The sequence below is a fragment of the Dendropsophus ebraccatus genome, chromosome 10 (genome assembly GCF_027789765.1).
Source record: "Dendropsophus ebraccatus isolate aDenEbr1 chromosome 10, aDenEbr1.pat, whole genome shotgun sequence".
NCBI classification, from domain to species: Eukaryota; Metazoa; Chordata; class Amphibia; order Anura; family Hylidae; genus Dendropsophus; species Dendropsophus ebraccatus.
The window spans coordinates 10940411-10956512 of NC_091463.1; positions in this window are offsets into that span (position 1 = coordinate 10940411).

The window sequence follows — 16102 nt, forward strand, 5'->3', positions numbered from 1 at the left end:
AGACCTGCTACCTGCTCACCCCTCCTTATACACAGGGACCAGACCCGCTACCTGCTCACCCCTCCTAATATACAGGGACCAGACCCGCTACCTGCTCACCCCTCCTTATATACAGGGACCAGACCCGCTACCTGCTCACCCCTCCTTATATACAGGGACCAGACCCGCTACCTGCTCACCCCTCCTAATATACAGGGACCAGACCTGCTACCTGCTCACCCCTACTTATATACAGGGACCAGACCCGCTACCTGCTCACCCCTCCTAATATACAGGGACCAGACCCGCTACCTGCTCACCCCTCCTTATATACAGGGACCAGACCCGCTACCTGCTCACCCCTCCTAATATACAAGGACCAGACCCGCTACCTGCTCATCCCTACTTATATACAGGGACCAGACCCGCTACCTGCTCACCTCTCCTTATATACAGGGACCAGACCCGCTACCTGCTCACCCCTCCTTATATACAGGGACCAGACCTGCTCTACCCTCCTTATATACAGGGACCAGACCTGCTACCTGCTCACCCCTCCTAATATACAGGGACCAGACCCGCTACCTGCTCACCCCTACTTATATACAGGGACCAGACCCACTACCTGCTCACCCCTCCTAATATACAGGGACCAGACCCGCTACCTGCTCACCCCTACTTATATACAGGGACCAGACCCGCTACCTGCTCACCCCTCCTAATATACAGGGACCAGACCCGCTACCTGCTCACCCCTCCTAATATACAGGGACCAGACCCGCTACCTGCTCACCCCTACTTATATACAGGGACCAGACCCGCTACCTGCTCACCCCTACTTATATACAGGGACCAGACCTGCTCTACCCTCCTTATATACAGGGACCAGACCTGCTACCTGCTCACCCCTCCTAATATACAGGGACCAGACCCGCTACCTGCTCACCCCTCCTAATATACAGGGACCAGACCTGCTCACCCCTCCTAATATACAGGGACCAGACCCGCTACCTGCTCACCCCTCCTTATACACAGGGACCAGACCGGCTCACCCCTCCTAATATACAGGGACCAGACCCGCTACCTGCTCACCCCTCCTTATACACAGGGACCAGACCGGCTCACCCCTCCTAATATACAGGGACCAGACCCGCTACCTGCTCACCCCTCCTAATATACAGGGATCAGACCTGCTCACCCCTCCTAATATACAGGGACCAGACGTGCTCACCCCTCCTAATATACAGGGACCAGACGTGCTCACCCCTCCTAATATACAGGGACCAGACGTGCTCACCCCTCCTAATACTCAGGGACCAGACCTGCTCACCCCTCCTTATATACAGAGATCAGACCCGCTACCTGCTCACCCCTTCTTATATACAGGGACCAGACGTGCTCACCCCTCCTAATATACAGGGACCAGACGTGCTCACCCCTCCTAATACACAGGGACCAGACCTGCTCACCCCTCCTAATACACAGGGACCAGACCTGCTCCTAATATACAGACATGAGACCCGCTACCTGCTCACCCCTCCGTATACACAGGGACCAGATCTGCTCACCTCTCCTTATACATAGGGATCAGACCTACTACCTGCTCACCCCTCCTTATACACAGGGACCAGACCTGTTCCTAATATATAGAGATCAGACCCGCTACCTGCTCGCCCCTCCTTATACACAGGGACCAGACCTGCTCACCCCTCTTAATATACAGGGACTAGACCCGTTATCTGCTCACCCGTCTTTATACACAGGGACCAAACCTGCTCACCCCTCCTTATACACAGGGACCAGACCTGCTACCTGCTTACCCCTCCTTATACACAGGGATCATATCTGCTCACCCCTCCTTATACACAGGGATCAGACCCGCTACCTGCTCACCCCTCCTAATATACAGGGACCAGACCCGCTACCTGCTCACCCCTACTTATATACAGGGACCAGACCCGCTACCTGCTCACCCCTCCTTATACACAGGGACCAGACCTGCTCACCCCTCCTAATATACAGGGACCAGACCTGCTACCTGCTCACCCCTCCTTATACACAGGGACCAAACCTGCTCACCCCTCCTAATATACAGGGACCAGACCCGTTATCTGCTCACCCGTCTTTATACACAGGGACCAAACCTGCTCACCCCTCCTTATACACAGGGACCAGACCTGCTACCTGCTTACCCCTCCTTATACACAGGGATCATATCTGCTCACCCCTCCTTATACACAGGGATCAGACCCGCTACCTGCTCACCCCTCCTAATATACAGGGACCAGACCCGCTACCTGCTCACCCCTACTTATATACAGGGACCAGACCCGCTACCTGCTCCTTATACACAGGGACCAGACCTGTTCCTAATATATAGAGATCAGACCCGCTACCTGCTCGCCCCTCCTTATACACAGGGACCAGACCTGCTCACCCCTCCTAATAGACAGGGACCAGACCTGCTACCTGCTCACCCCTCCTTATATACAGGGACCAGACCTGCTCACCCCTCCTTATACACAGGGACCAGACCTGCTACCTGCTCACCCCTCCTAATATACAGGGACCAGACCCGCTACCTGCTCACCCCTCCTAATATACAGGGACCAGACCTGCTACCTGCTCACCCCTCCTAATATACAGGGATCAGACCTGCTCACCCCTCCTAATAGACAGGGACCAGACCCGCTACCTGCTCACCCCTCCTTATATACAGGGACCAGACCTGCTCACCCCTCCTAATATACAGGGACCAGACCTGCTCACCCCTCCTAATATACAGGGACCAGACCTGCTCACCCCTCCTAATATACAGGGACCAGACCTGCTCACCCCTCCTAATATACAGGGACCAGACCTGCTCACCCCTCCTTATACACAGGGATCAGACCTGCTCCTAATATTCAGAGATCAGACCCGCTACCTGCTCACTCCTCCTAATACACAGGGACCAGACCTGCTCACCCCTCCTAATACACAGGGACCAGACCTGCTACCTGCTCACCCCTCCTAATATACAGGGACCAGACCCGCTACCTGCTCACTCCTCCTTATATACAGGGATCAGACCTGCTCACCCCTCCTAATACACAGGGACCAGACCTGCTCACCCCTCCTAATATACAGGGACCAGACCCGCTACCTGCTCACCCCTCCTAATATACAGGGACCAGACCTGCTCACCCCTCCTAATACACAGGGACCAGACCTGCTCACCCCTCCTAATATACAGGGACCAGACCCGCTACCTGCTCACTCCTCCTAATACACAGGGACCAGACCTGCTCACCCCTCCTAATACACAGGGACCAGACCTGCTCACCCCTCCTTATATACAGGGACCAGACCTGCTACCTGCTCACCCCTCCTAATATACAGGGACCAGACCTGCTCACCCCTCCTTATATACAGGGACCAGACCTGCTACCTGCTCACTCCTCCTAATACACAGGGACCAGACCTGCTCACCCCTCCTAATATACAGGGATCAGACCTGCTCACCCCTCCTTATATACAGGGACCAGACCCGCTACCTGCTCACCCCTCCTAATATACAGGGACCAGACCTGCTCACCCCTCCTTATATACAGGGACCAGACCCGCTACCTGCTCACCCCTCCTTATATACAGGGACCAGACCTGCTCACCCCTCCTAATATACAGGGACCAGACCCGCTACCTGCTCACCCCTCCTAATATACAGGGACCAGACCTGCTACCTGCTCACTCCTCCTAATACACAGGGACCAGACCTGCTCACCCCTCCTTATATACAGGGACCAGACCTGCACACCCCTCCTTATACACAGGGACCAGACCGGCTACCTGCTCACCCCTCCTAATATACAGGGACCAGACCCGCTACCTGCTCACCCCTCCTAATATACAGGGACCAGACCCACTACCTGCTCACCCCTCCTTATATACAGGGACCAGACCCACTACCTGTTCACCCCCCCTTATATACAGGGACCAGACCTGCTCACCCCTCCTAATATACAGGGACCAGACCCGCTACCTGCTCACCCCTCCTAATATACAGGGACCAGACCGGCTACCTGCTCACCCCTCCTAATATACAGGGACCAGACCCGCTACCTGCTCACCCCTCCTAATATACAGGGACCAGACCCGCTACCTGCTCACCCCTCCTTATATACAGGGACCAGACCCACTACCTGTTCACCCCCCCTTATATACAGGGACCAGACCTGCTCACCCCTCCTAATATACAGGGACCAGACCCACTACCTGTTCACCCCCCCTTATATACAGGGACCAGACCTGCTCACCCCTCCTAATATACAGGGACCAGACCCGCTACCTGCTCACCCCTCCTAATATACAGGGACCAGACCTGCTACCTGCTCATCCCTCCTAATATACAGGGATCAGACCTGCTCACCCCTCCTAATACACAGGGACCAGACCTGCTCACCCCTCCTTATATACAGGGACCAGACCCGCTACCTGCTCACCCCTCCTAATATACAGGGACCAGACCTGCTACCTGCTCACCCCTCCTAATATACAGGGACCAGACCTGCTCACCCCTCCTAATATACAGGGACCAGACCTGCTCACCCCTCCTAATATACAGGGACCAGACCTGCTCACCCCTCCTTATACACAGGGATCAGACCTGCTCCTAATATTCAGAGATCAGACCCGCTACCTGCTCACTCCTCCTAATACACAGGGACCAGACCTGCTCACCCCTCCTAATACACAGGGACCAGACCTGCTCACCCCTCCTAATATACAGGGACCAGACCCGCTACCTGCTCACTCCTCCTTATATACAGGGATCAGACCTGCTCACCCCTCCTAATACACAGGGACCAGACCTGCTCACCCCTCCTAATATACAGGGACCAGACCCGCTACCTGCTCACCCCTCCTAATATACAGGGACCAGACCTGCTCACCCCTCCTAATACACAGGGACCAGACCTGCTCACCCCTCCTAATATACAGGGACCAGACCCGCTACCTGCTCACTCCTCCTAATACACAGGGACCAGACCTGCTCACCCCTCCTAATACACAGGGACCAGACCTGCTCACCCCTCCTAATACACAGGGACCAGACCTGCTCACCCCTCCTTATATACAGGGACCAGACCCGCTACCTGCTCACCCCTCCTAATATACAGGGACCAGACCTGCTCACCCCTCCTTATATACAGGGACCAGACCTGCTACCTGCTCACTCCTCCTAATACACAGGGACCAGACCTGCTCACCCCTCCTAATATACAGGGACCAGACCTGCTCACCCCTCCTTATATACAGGGACCAGACCCGCTACCTGCTCACCCCTCCTAATATACAGGGACCAGACCTGCTCACCCCTCCTTATATACAGGGACCAGACCCGCTACCTGCTCACCCCTCCTTATATACAGGGACCAGACCTGCTCACCCCTCCTAATATACAGGGACCAGACCCGCTACCTGCTCACCCCTCCTAATATACAGGGACCAGACCTGCTACCTGCTCACTCCTCCTAATACACAGGGACCAGACCTGCTCACCCCTCCTTATATACAGGGACCAGACCTGCACACCCCTCCTTATACACAGGGACCAGACCGGCTACCTGCTCACCCCTCCTAATATACAGGGACCAGACCCGCTACCTGCTCACCCCTCCTAATATACAGGGACCAGACCCACTACCTGCTCACCCCTCCTTATATACAGGGACCAGACCCACTACCTGCTCACCCCCCCTTATATACAGGGACCAGACCTGCTCACCCCTCCTAATATACAGGGACCAGACCCGCTACCTGCTCACCCCTCCTAATATACAGGGACCAGACCGGCTACCTGCTCACCCCTCCTAATATACAGGGACCAGACCCGCTACCTGCTCACCCCTCCTAATATACAGGGACCAGACCCGCTACCTGCTCACCCCTCCTTATATACAGGGACCAGACCCACTACCTGGTCACCCCCCCTTATATACAGGGACCAGACCTGCTCACCCCTCCTAATATACAGGGACCAGACCCACTACCTGTTCACCCCCCCTTATATACAGGGACCAGACCTGCTCACCCCTCCTAATATACAGGGACCAGACCCGCTACCTGCTCACCCCTCCTAATATACAGGGACCAGACCTGCTACCTGCTCATCCCTCCTAATATACAGGGATCAGACCTGCTCACCCCTCCTAATACACAGGGACCAGACCTGCTCACCCCTCCTAATATACAGGGACCAGACCCGCTACCTGCTCACCCCTCCTAATATACAGGGACCAGACCTGCTACCTGCTCACCCCTCCTAATATACAGGGATCAGACCTGCTCACCCCTCCTAATACACAGGGACCAGACCTGCTCACCCCTCCTTATATACAGGGACCAGACCCGCTACCTGCTCACCCCTCCTAATATACAGGGACCAGACCTGCTACCTGCTCACCCCTCCTAATACACAGGGACCAGACCCGCTACCTGCTCACCCCTCCTTATATACAGGAACCAGACCCACTACCTGCTCACCCCTCCTAATATACAGGGACCAGACCTGCTACCTGCTCACCCCTCCTAATATACAGGGACCAGACCCGCTACCTGCTCACCCCTCCTAATAGACAGGGACCAGACCCGCTACCTGCTCACCCCTCCTTATATACAGGGACCAGACCCGCTACCTGCTCACCCCTCCTTATATACAGGGACCAGACCCGCTACCTGCTCACCCCTCCTAATATACAGGGACCAGACCTGCTCACCCCTCCTTATATACAGGGACCAGACCTGCTCACCCCTCCTTATATACAGGGACCAGACCCGCTACCTGCTCACCCCTCCTTATATACAGGGACCAGACCCGCTACCTGCTCACCCCTCCTTATATACAGGGACCAGACCTGCTCACCCCTCCTTATATACAGGGACCAGACCCGCTACCTGCTCACCCCTCCTAATATACAGGGACCAGACCCGCTACCTGCTCACCCCTCCTAATATACAGGGACCAGACCCGCTACCTGCTCACCCCTCCTAATATACAGGGACCAGACCCACTACCTGCTCACCCCTCCTTATATACAGGGACCAGACCTGCTCACCCCTCCTTATATACAGGGACCAGACCTGCTCACCCCTCCTTATATACAGGGACCAGACCTGCTCACCCCTCCTAATATACAGGGACCAGACCTGCTACCTGCTCACCCCTCCTTATACACAGGGACCAGACCCGCTACCTGCTCACCCCTCCTAATAGACAGGGACCAGACCCGCTACCTGCTCACCCCTCCTTATATACAGGGACCAGACCCGCTACCTGCTCACCCCTCCTTATATACAGGGACCAGACCCGCTACCTGCTCACCCCTCCTAATATACAGGGACCAGACCTGCTACCTGCTCACCCCTACTTATATACAGGGACCAGACCCGCTACCTGCTCACCCCTCCTAATATACAGGGACCAGACCCGCTACCTGCTCACCCCTCCTTATATACAGGGACCAGACCCGCTACCTGCTCACCCCTCCTAATATACAAGGACCAGACCCGCTACCTGCTCATCCCTACTTATATACAGGGACCAGACCCGCTACCTGCTCACCTCTCCTTATATACAGGGACCAGACCCGCTACCTGCTCACCCCTCCTTATATACAGGGACCAGACCTGCTCTACCCTCCTTATATACAGGGACCAGACCTGCTACCTGCTCACCCCTCCTAATATACAGGGACCAGACCCGCTACCTGCTCACCCCTACTTATATACAGGGACCAGACCCACTACCTGCTCACCCCTCCTAATATACAGGGACCAGACCCGCTACCTGCTCACCCCTACTTATATACAGGGACCAGACCCGCTACCTGCTCACCCCTCCTAATATACAGGGACCAGACCCGCTACCTGCTCACCCCTCCTAATATACAGGGACCAGACCCGCTACCTGCTCACCCCTACTTATATACAGGGACCAGACCCGCTACCTGCTCACCCCTACTTATATACAGGGACCAGACCTGCTCTACCCTCCTTATATACAGGGACCAGACCTGCTACCTGCTCACCCCTCCTAATATACAGGGACCAGACCCGCTACCTGCTCACCCCTCCTAATATACAGGGACCAGACCTGCTTACCCCTCCTAATATACAGGGACCAGACCCGCTACCTGCTCACCCCTCCTTATACACAGGGACCAGACCGGCTCACCCCTCCTAATATACAGGGACCAGACCCGCTACCTGCTCACCCCTCCTTATACACAGGGACCAGACCGGCTCACCCCTCCTAATATACAGGGACCAGACCCGCTACCTGCTCACCCCTCCTAATATACAGGGATCAGACCTGCTCACCCCTCCTAATATACAGGGACCAGACGTGCTCACCCCTCCTAATATACAGGGACCAGACGTGCTCACCCCTCCTAATATACAGGGACCAGACGTGCTCACCCCTCCTAATACTCAGGGACCAGACCTGCTCACCCCTCCTTATATACAGAGATCAGACCCGCTACCTGCTCACCCCTTCTTATATACAGGGACCAGACGTGCTCACCCCTCCTAATATACAGGGACCAGACGTGCTCACCCCTCCTAATACACAGGGACCAGACCTGCTCACCCCTCCTAATACACAGGGACCAGACCTGCTCCTAATATACAGACATGAGACCCGCTACCTGCTCACCCCTCCGTATACACAGGGACCAGATCTGCTCACCTCTCCTTATACATAGGGATCAGACCTACTACCTGCTCACCCCTCCTTATACACAGGGACCAGACCTGTTCCTAATATATAGAGATCAGACCCGCTACCTGCTCGCCCCTCCTTATACACAGGGACCAGACCTGCTCACCCCTCTTAATATACAGGGACTAGACCCGTTATCTGCTCACCCGTCTTTATACACAGGGACCAAACCTGCTCACCCCTCCTTATACACAGGGACCAGACCTGCTACCTGCTTACCCCTCCTTATACACAGGGATCATATCTGCTCACCCCTCCTTATACACAGGGATCAGACCCGCTACCTGCTCACCCCTCCTAATATACAGGGACCAGACCCGCTACCTGCTCACCCCTACTTATATACAGGGACCAGACCCGCTACCTGCTCACCCCTCCTTATACACAGGGACCAGACCTGCTCACCCCTCCTAATATACAGGGACCAGACCTGCTACCTGCTCACCCCTCCTTATACACAGGGACCAAACCTGCTCACCCCTCCTAATATACAGGGACCAGACCCGTTATCTGCTCACCCGTCTTTATACACAGGGACCAAACCTGCTCACCCCTCCTTATACACAGGGACCAGACCTGCTACCTGCTTACCCCTCCTTATACACAGGGATCATATCTGCTCACCCCTCCTTATACACAGGGATCAGACCCGCTACCTGCTCACCCCTCCTAATATACAGGGACCAGACCCGCTACCTGCTCACCCCTACTTATATACAGGGACCAGACCCGCTACCTGCTCCTTATACACAGGGACCAGACCTGTTCCTAATATATAGAGATCAGACCCGCTACCTGCTCGCCCCTCCTTATACACAGGGACCAGACCTGCTCACCCCTCCTAATATACAGGGACCAGACCCGTTATCTGCTCACCCGTCTTTATACACAGGGACCAAACCTGTTCACCCCTCTTTATACACAGGGACCAGACCTGCTCACCCCTCCTAATATACAGGGACCAGACCTGCTCACCCCTCCTAATATACAGGGACCAGACCTGCTCACCCCTCCTAATATACAGGGACCAGACCTGCTCACCCCTCCTTATACACAGGGATCAGACCTGCTCCTAATATTCAGAGATCAGACCCGCTACCTTCTCACCCCTCCTAATATACAGGGACCAGACCTGCTCACCCCTCCTTATACACAGGGATCAGACCTGCTCACCCCTCCTAATACACAGGGACCAGACCTGCTCACCCCTCCTTATACACAGGGATCAGACCCACTTGCTGCTCACCCCTCCTTATACACAGGGATCAGATCTGCTCACCCCTCTTTATACACAGGGATCAGACCTGCCCACCCCTCCCTATACATAGGGATCAGACCCACTACCTTCTCACCCCTCCTTATACAAAGGCATCAGACCTGCTCACCCCTCCTTATACACAGGGATCAGACCTGCTTACCCCTCCTAATACACAGGGACCAGACCTGCTCACCCCTCCTAATACACAGGGATCAGACCCACTTGCTGCTCACCCCTCCTTATACACAGGGATCAGATCTGCTCACCCCTCTTTATACACAGGGATCAGACCTGCCCACCCCTCCCTATACATTGGGATCAGACCCACTACCTTCTCACCCCTCCTTATACAAAGGCATCAGACCTGCTCCTAATATAGAGATCAGACCCACTACCTGCTAACCCCTCCGTATAGAGAGGAATCAGGGATCATACCTTTTCACCCCTCCTTATATACATGTGGTGTCCCACCACAGGTGTTTTGTAGTTCACACCTGTCGCAAAAAGCCTCTTACTCAAAGCTAAGTAGTGATGAAGGTAGTTTATTATTTCACCACTAGATGTCAGTGTTTTCTATGTGAGCTCTTTTATATAACACAGCTGAAGTAAAGAAAGGGTAACTGTTTCTTATATATTTTGTACTTTTATTGACCAATGAAGATACTCTTCTTTTCTGACCTATCCTTTCTCTCCTCTTCTTTGCACACATTCTTTTCCACCACTTACAGGGACTTTTACACATCCATGTAGGAAGTAGTCATGTGGTGGAAGTGTAGCTTCAGTCTTACTCAAATTCTCCTGGGAGGAGGACACACAGAGCACAGAGCTTTGCCAGGACCGTTGTGTTAGTGGGTCAAGACACGTGTATGTAAAACCAGAGACACTCAGCTTTCCTAGTCTATCAACTATTTCTATAATGCAGTGCTAGACAGTACAAGAGGGAGAAAGTCGGGATCATATCACGCTGAGAACCACTCTACAAAGTGCGGGGCAGTATCCTGAAACACAGAGGAACTAGCCTGGATAGAACAAAGCTACCAGAGGGTCTACGTATCCTATCTCGCAGTGCAGGTGACACTGGGAAACCTCAGATACTTAGACTAAGGACACTTGTATCACCCTAGTAGGATGAGTACTTTGACACTGTATAGCAGAAGGTGGTCAGACACAGTCTAAACACAGGTACAAGTAAACTTCTTACTCTCAAGTATTTCTCTCAAAGTTCCAGCAGAGCACAGTACTTTGGTTTAGGACTCCCTTTGTGGTGTCTTACTATGGGTGTTACTATTGGTTACACCCTTCAGAAAAGTCTGTAGTTATTGTATAGAGGTGGTGATGATGGTAGTGATAAAAGTTTCGCCACTAGATGTCGCTGTTTTAGATATGTGTATTCAGATGCTGCACAGCTGAAGTGTGTAAAGGGTTATTGTTTATTTGTATGTCACATGAATTTGCTAACCAATAGGAATCTGTTGTTCTTCTCTCCTATCACCTCTCTCTTTACTTCTTCTATTGCACTCTTCACCCACTCACAGCGCACTTTAGATACGCTGAGGAAGGAAGTCACATGGGCAGAGGAGGTGCATAGTTCTTTGGAGCTGGACATTGTAGAGGAAGGACCCAAGCTAGACAGCTCCCTACAGTGGTCCTCTCTGGGCCCAGGCCCTCGCCCTCTGCCAGGTCCCCTACTCGGGTCAGTCTTAGTCAGAACCCCGTATGGGTAGAAAGCAAGACAGGACACCACTAACAGTTTTCTTCTCAGTAACGCTACATAACACAATGCAGTGTTAAGCCTCTTCAAGAGAGGACAAGTCAGAGACAACCTCAACCCACGCCGCGGACTAGGAGAGTCACAGAGCAGGACAGTATCCCCAGACAGCAGTAAGCTAGGAACTAATCTGGATAGAGCAAAGATGCGATAAGCCTAGGAACTCTATCTCGCAGTGCGGTTGTCAGCAGGAAACCCTCAGCATTCCGCTCATTCCAGGTATCAAGGTCTGGGCCTTGTGTCACCCTCTAGGACGGGTCCCCCAAATCTAGTGGGCATAAGGTGGTGTGAAGACTAACAAGTCAATACACGGGCACAAGTATTCTCTTCTTCTACTAAGTATTATTCTACCTCATCCTCCAACATCCCGGCAGAGCACAGTACTACTTGGGTTGAAACTCTCACCTACTTGGGTTGAGACATTCTGCTCTCTGCTTTTTTGTATCACTCAACACGCTTCTCAATCAGCACGACTGTACTCTATACTACATTCCTATCTTAGATTTGGTAGCTGTATTGTCACGTCTTCGTCTAGAAGTATTACCAAGTGTCTTATCAAGTGCTTTATCAAGAGAAAAATCTACTGTCAGGGCACAACTGTATAACCTGCTGCACGCACGTACTTTCCTAGTAAAAGTAGGCTTGTTTATGATAAAGAGACTCTGCGATCCTTCGCCTCACACTAACACAGTACACACCGCAACCTTGGGACATTTCCCCTTTCTTTGGGTGGCGGTTCCGATAGTCCGGGAAGGTCATTACACCGTAGCAGCCCGGCAGAACAATGTCAGCAGGGGAAAAGGGTACAACCGGCCTTCTAAAATAAAAGCAGGTGTACCACTTCATCTGTGTGCCCCACTGGCACTGGTGTCACGAGATAACATTTTAAGGTCTGGCTGTATCTCGGTCAACCACCACCCGAGTGGCGTCACACACTACCATCTAGCAAGTGACCGGCCGATCCTACGACACAACATTACCAGTGGCTCACACCACACCTTGACAAACTCCTCTCCTCTACGCTGCTCCACTCTACTCTAAACTAGGGATGGTCTGAACCTGCCGAGGTTCGGGTTCGTACGAACCTGAACTCTCGGCGATGATTCCCGCTGTCTGCCTGCTCCGTGGAGAGAATGGATACAGCCAGGGGACCGCCTGGAAAACTGGGATATAGCCATAGGCTGTATCCCAGTTTTCCAGGCGGTCCTCCGGCTGTATCCACACTCTCCACGGAGGTGGAAGACAGCGGGAATCATTGCCGAGAGTTCAGGTTCGTACGAACCTGAAGCTCGGGAGGTTCGGACCATCCCTACTCTAAACTCTCCAAGCACCTCTATACCTACCTCTATTGTATTCAGCACTTCCAAGTATCTCTGCAGCACAAACCAAGTTAAGCACTCAAGTCTGTACCAAGATTATCTATTTGCTGCCGAGGTGTTCTGTATTATTCAGAGACTGCACAGTAAAGCTGTTCTATTTATTCACCGATTTATTCATCAGCATCAGTGTGGTGTGGTACTACCGGTCATGGACTGAGGTGGTAGCGATGACGCCACTTCTATGGTGGTTGGTAGTGTAGTACAGCTCTGCCAGTGATGGAAAGGTTGTGATGCCAGTGCTAGTTCAGCACACAGGTGTGGTGGTATACCTGCTTTTATGTTAGGGCTGGCTGTACTGTTTCCCAATGGTCGGTGACCTGCCGGGCTGTGATGGGTCCCTTGGGCTCTTGTCACGGTGGTCCAGAATGGGGAGATGACCCACCCGGACTGTCGGTACCGCCACCCACAGAAGGGGGAAAATGACACAAGGAGTATATAGCGGAGAGGTGAAGGTGCTGGTGCAATGATCACTGAATCCCAGTAAAATAAATATAATGGCTTTACTAACAGTCTCTTAGGATACAGGATAGCTTGGCAATAGATAACTTCTGTTAGGTACAGACTTGTGGTCACTGGATCTGTGCGGGGAGATACTTTAAGTGCTGAGGTAGAATAGCGGTGCTTGTGTAGCTTAGTGTTGAGCAGTGAAGAGAAGAGGAGAGGAGTTTGTCATGAGGGTCGCAACCCAGGGTAGAAGTGTGCTCTGCCGGAACTTTAGGAAAAAGACTTGAAAGAAGAATACTTCAAAGAAAAACTTGTGCAGGTGTTTCAACTATAATGTTGCTGAAGCACCTTGTGCCCTGCAGTGTCGGGGTACCCGTCCTATCAGGGTGAAACAAGCCTCAGTCTTGGTTACCTGAGAGTAGCTAAGTGTCTGAAATTATCTGGTTTCACCTGCGCTGCAAGATAGGGTACGTAGATCTTTGTTACGGTTGCTTTGCTCTATCTAGGTCAGTTCCTCTGTAGCTAGGATACTGCCCTGCACTGTTTATAGAGGTTCACAGCGTGGGCTGGGATGATCTCCGACTTATCCTCCTGTTGGGGTCTAGCACTGCATGGTGTATATAGGTAAAGTAGAAGAGAAAGTCTCTGGCTGCTCCATACACGTGTGTCTTTACTCTACTAACACAGCTGGACTGTCCCGGACAGGGGCCCTGGCAGAGCCAGACCCTGGCAGGGATGCCTGTTCTGTGTGTATCCTCCTCCCCAGAGAATCAGAGAGAAACTGATGCTACTCTTTCTCCCACCGACAACTACTTCCTACCAGGGTGTGTAAGAGCCCCTGTGAGTGGTAGAGAAGACAGTGTGCAAAGAGAGAAGTATAGAAATAAGTAGAAGGGAAAGGAGTATCTCCATTGGACTACAAGATCACACAATACAGTAACCCTGTGTTAACTACAGCTGTGCAACATATATATAAGCTCACATACAAAATACTGACATCTGGTGGCAAAACCAATAAATATCCTCATCACCACCTTACTTTTGAGTGAAAAGGCTTTTGTGACAGGTGCCATATAAGGAACACCCGTGGTGGGACACCACCAGCACCTATACACATCCACTACACACCTTGGACCATTTTCTCCCTTTCTGTGGGTGGCGGTACTGATAGTCTGGGTGGGTCAATTGCCACTCAGGACTACCGTGACAGGAGCCCAAGGGACCTATCACAGCCTGGCAGGTCACCGACATTTTTATGGGGATACAGCCAGCCATCCACTACAAAGGTACCGACACCACATAGGTGTGCTGGACTAGCACTGGCGTCACAATATTTACACCTTTGGCTGAGTTGTATCGTATCACTGATAACAACATCAGTCCCAGTGGTCACCACATACAGTGATCAGACCTCTCACCTGCACCTAATATACAGTGATCAGACCTCTCACCTGCTCCTAATATACAGTGATTAGACCTTTCACCTGCTCCTAATAAACACAGATCAGACCTCTCACCTGCTCCTAATAAACAGGGATCAGACCTCTCACCTGCTCCTTATACACAGGTACCTAAACATCCAGGATAAGGGCCGGTTCACACTGAGCAAACACGGTGCAATTCTGCGGCGGAGCTCTCCGCCGCGGAATCCCACCGTGCTCAGTGTCCTGATTTGAGCGAATGGGAGAGCGCGCGCCTGTCCGCTCCCTCTCCTCTCCGCTCAAAGAATGAACATGTTTATTCTCAGAACGGAGAGCGGCGGCAGCGGACGAGCGCGCACCCTCTCCATTCACTTAACAGCAGGACACTGTGCACGGCGGGAATTGCGCCGTGTTTGCTCAGTGTGAACCGGCCCTAAGGGTCTATGTACACAGAAAGATTATCTGACAGATTATCTGCCAAAGATTTGAAGCCAAAGCCAGGAACAGACTATAAACAGAGATCAGGTCATAAAGGAAAACATGAGTTTTCAAATCCATTCCTGGCTTTGGCTTCAAATCTTTGGCAGATAAACTTTCTGTGTAAATGGACCCTAACTGGCACCATTCGCATTAATTTTCCACAATAAAATAATTAATGCAATAAATGATTTTTCATTGAGGGGAGAGGAAATGTGGACGTCATCAGATAATAATACGCCCCTGCTGTTCTATAGGGATGGACGTGTGACACAGGAAGTCATTGCTACGTGATAACGGACTGACAGGAAAATTCCTAAATTATAGTCTGGAATAGGGATCACCAACCTGGAACAACAATTTCCATCTTCCCCGCTCAGGCTACAGATCTGCAGGCATGCTGGGAATTGTAGTTCTGTAACAGCTACATATTACCATTGTGCATAGTAGGGATGAGTAACCTGCCGCCCTTCAGCTGTTGCAAAACTACAATTCCCATCATGCCTGGACAACCAAAGCTGGACAGAAGCTCAGAAGCTATGGTTCTCCCCTCATATGATGCCCCTTGATGCCGCCCCCTGTTGGATGGAGAAATAGTGACACATGACAGTG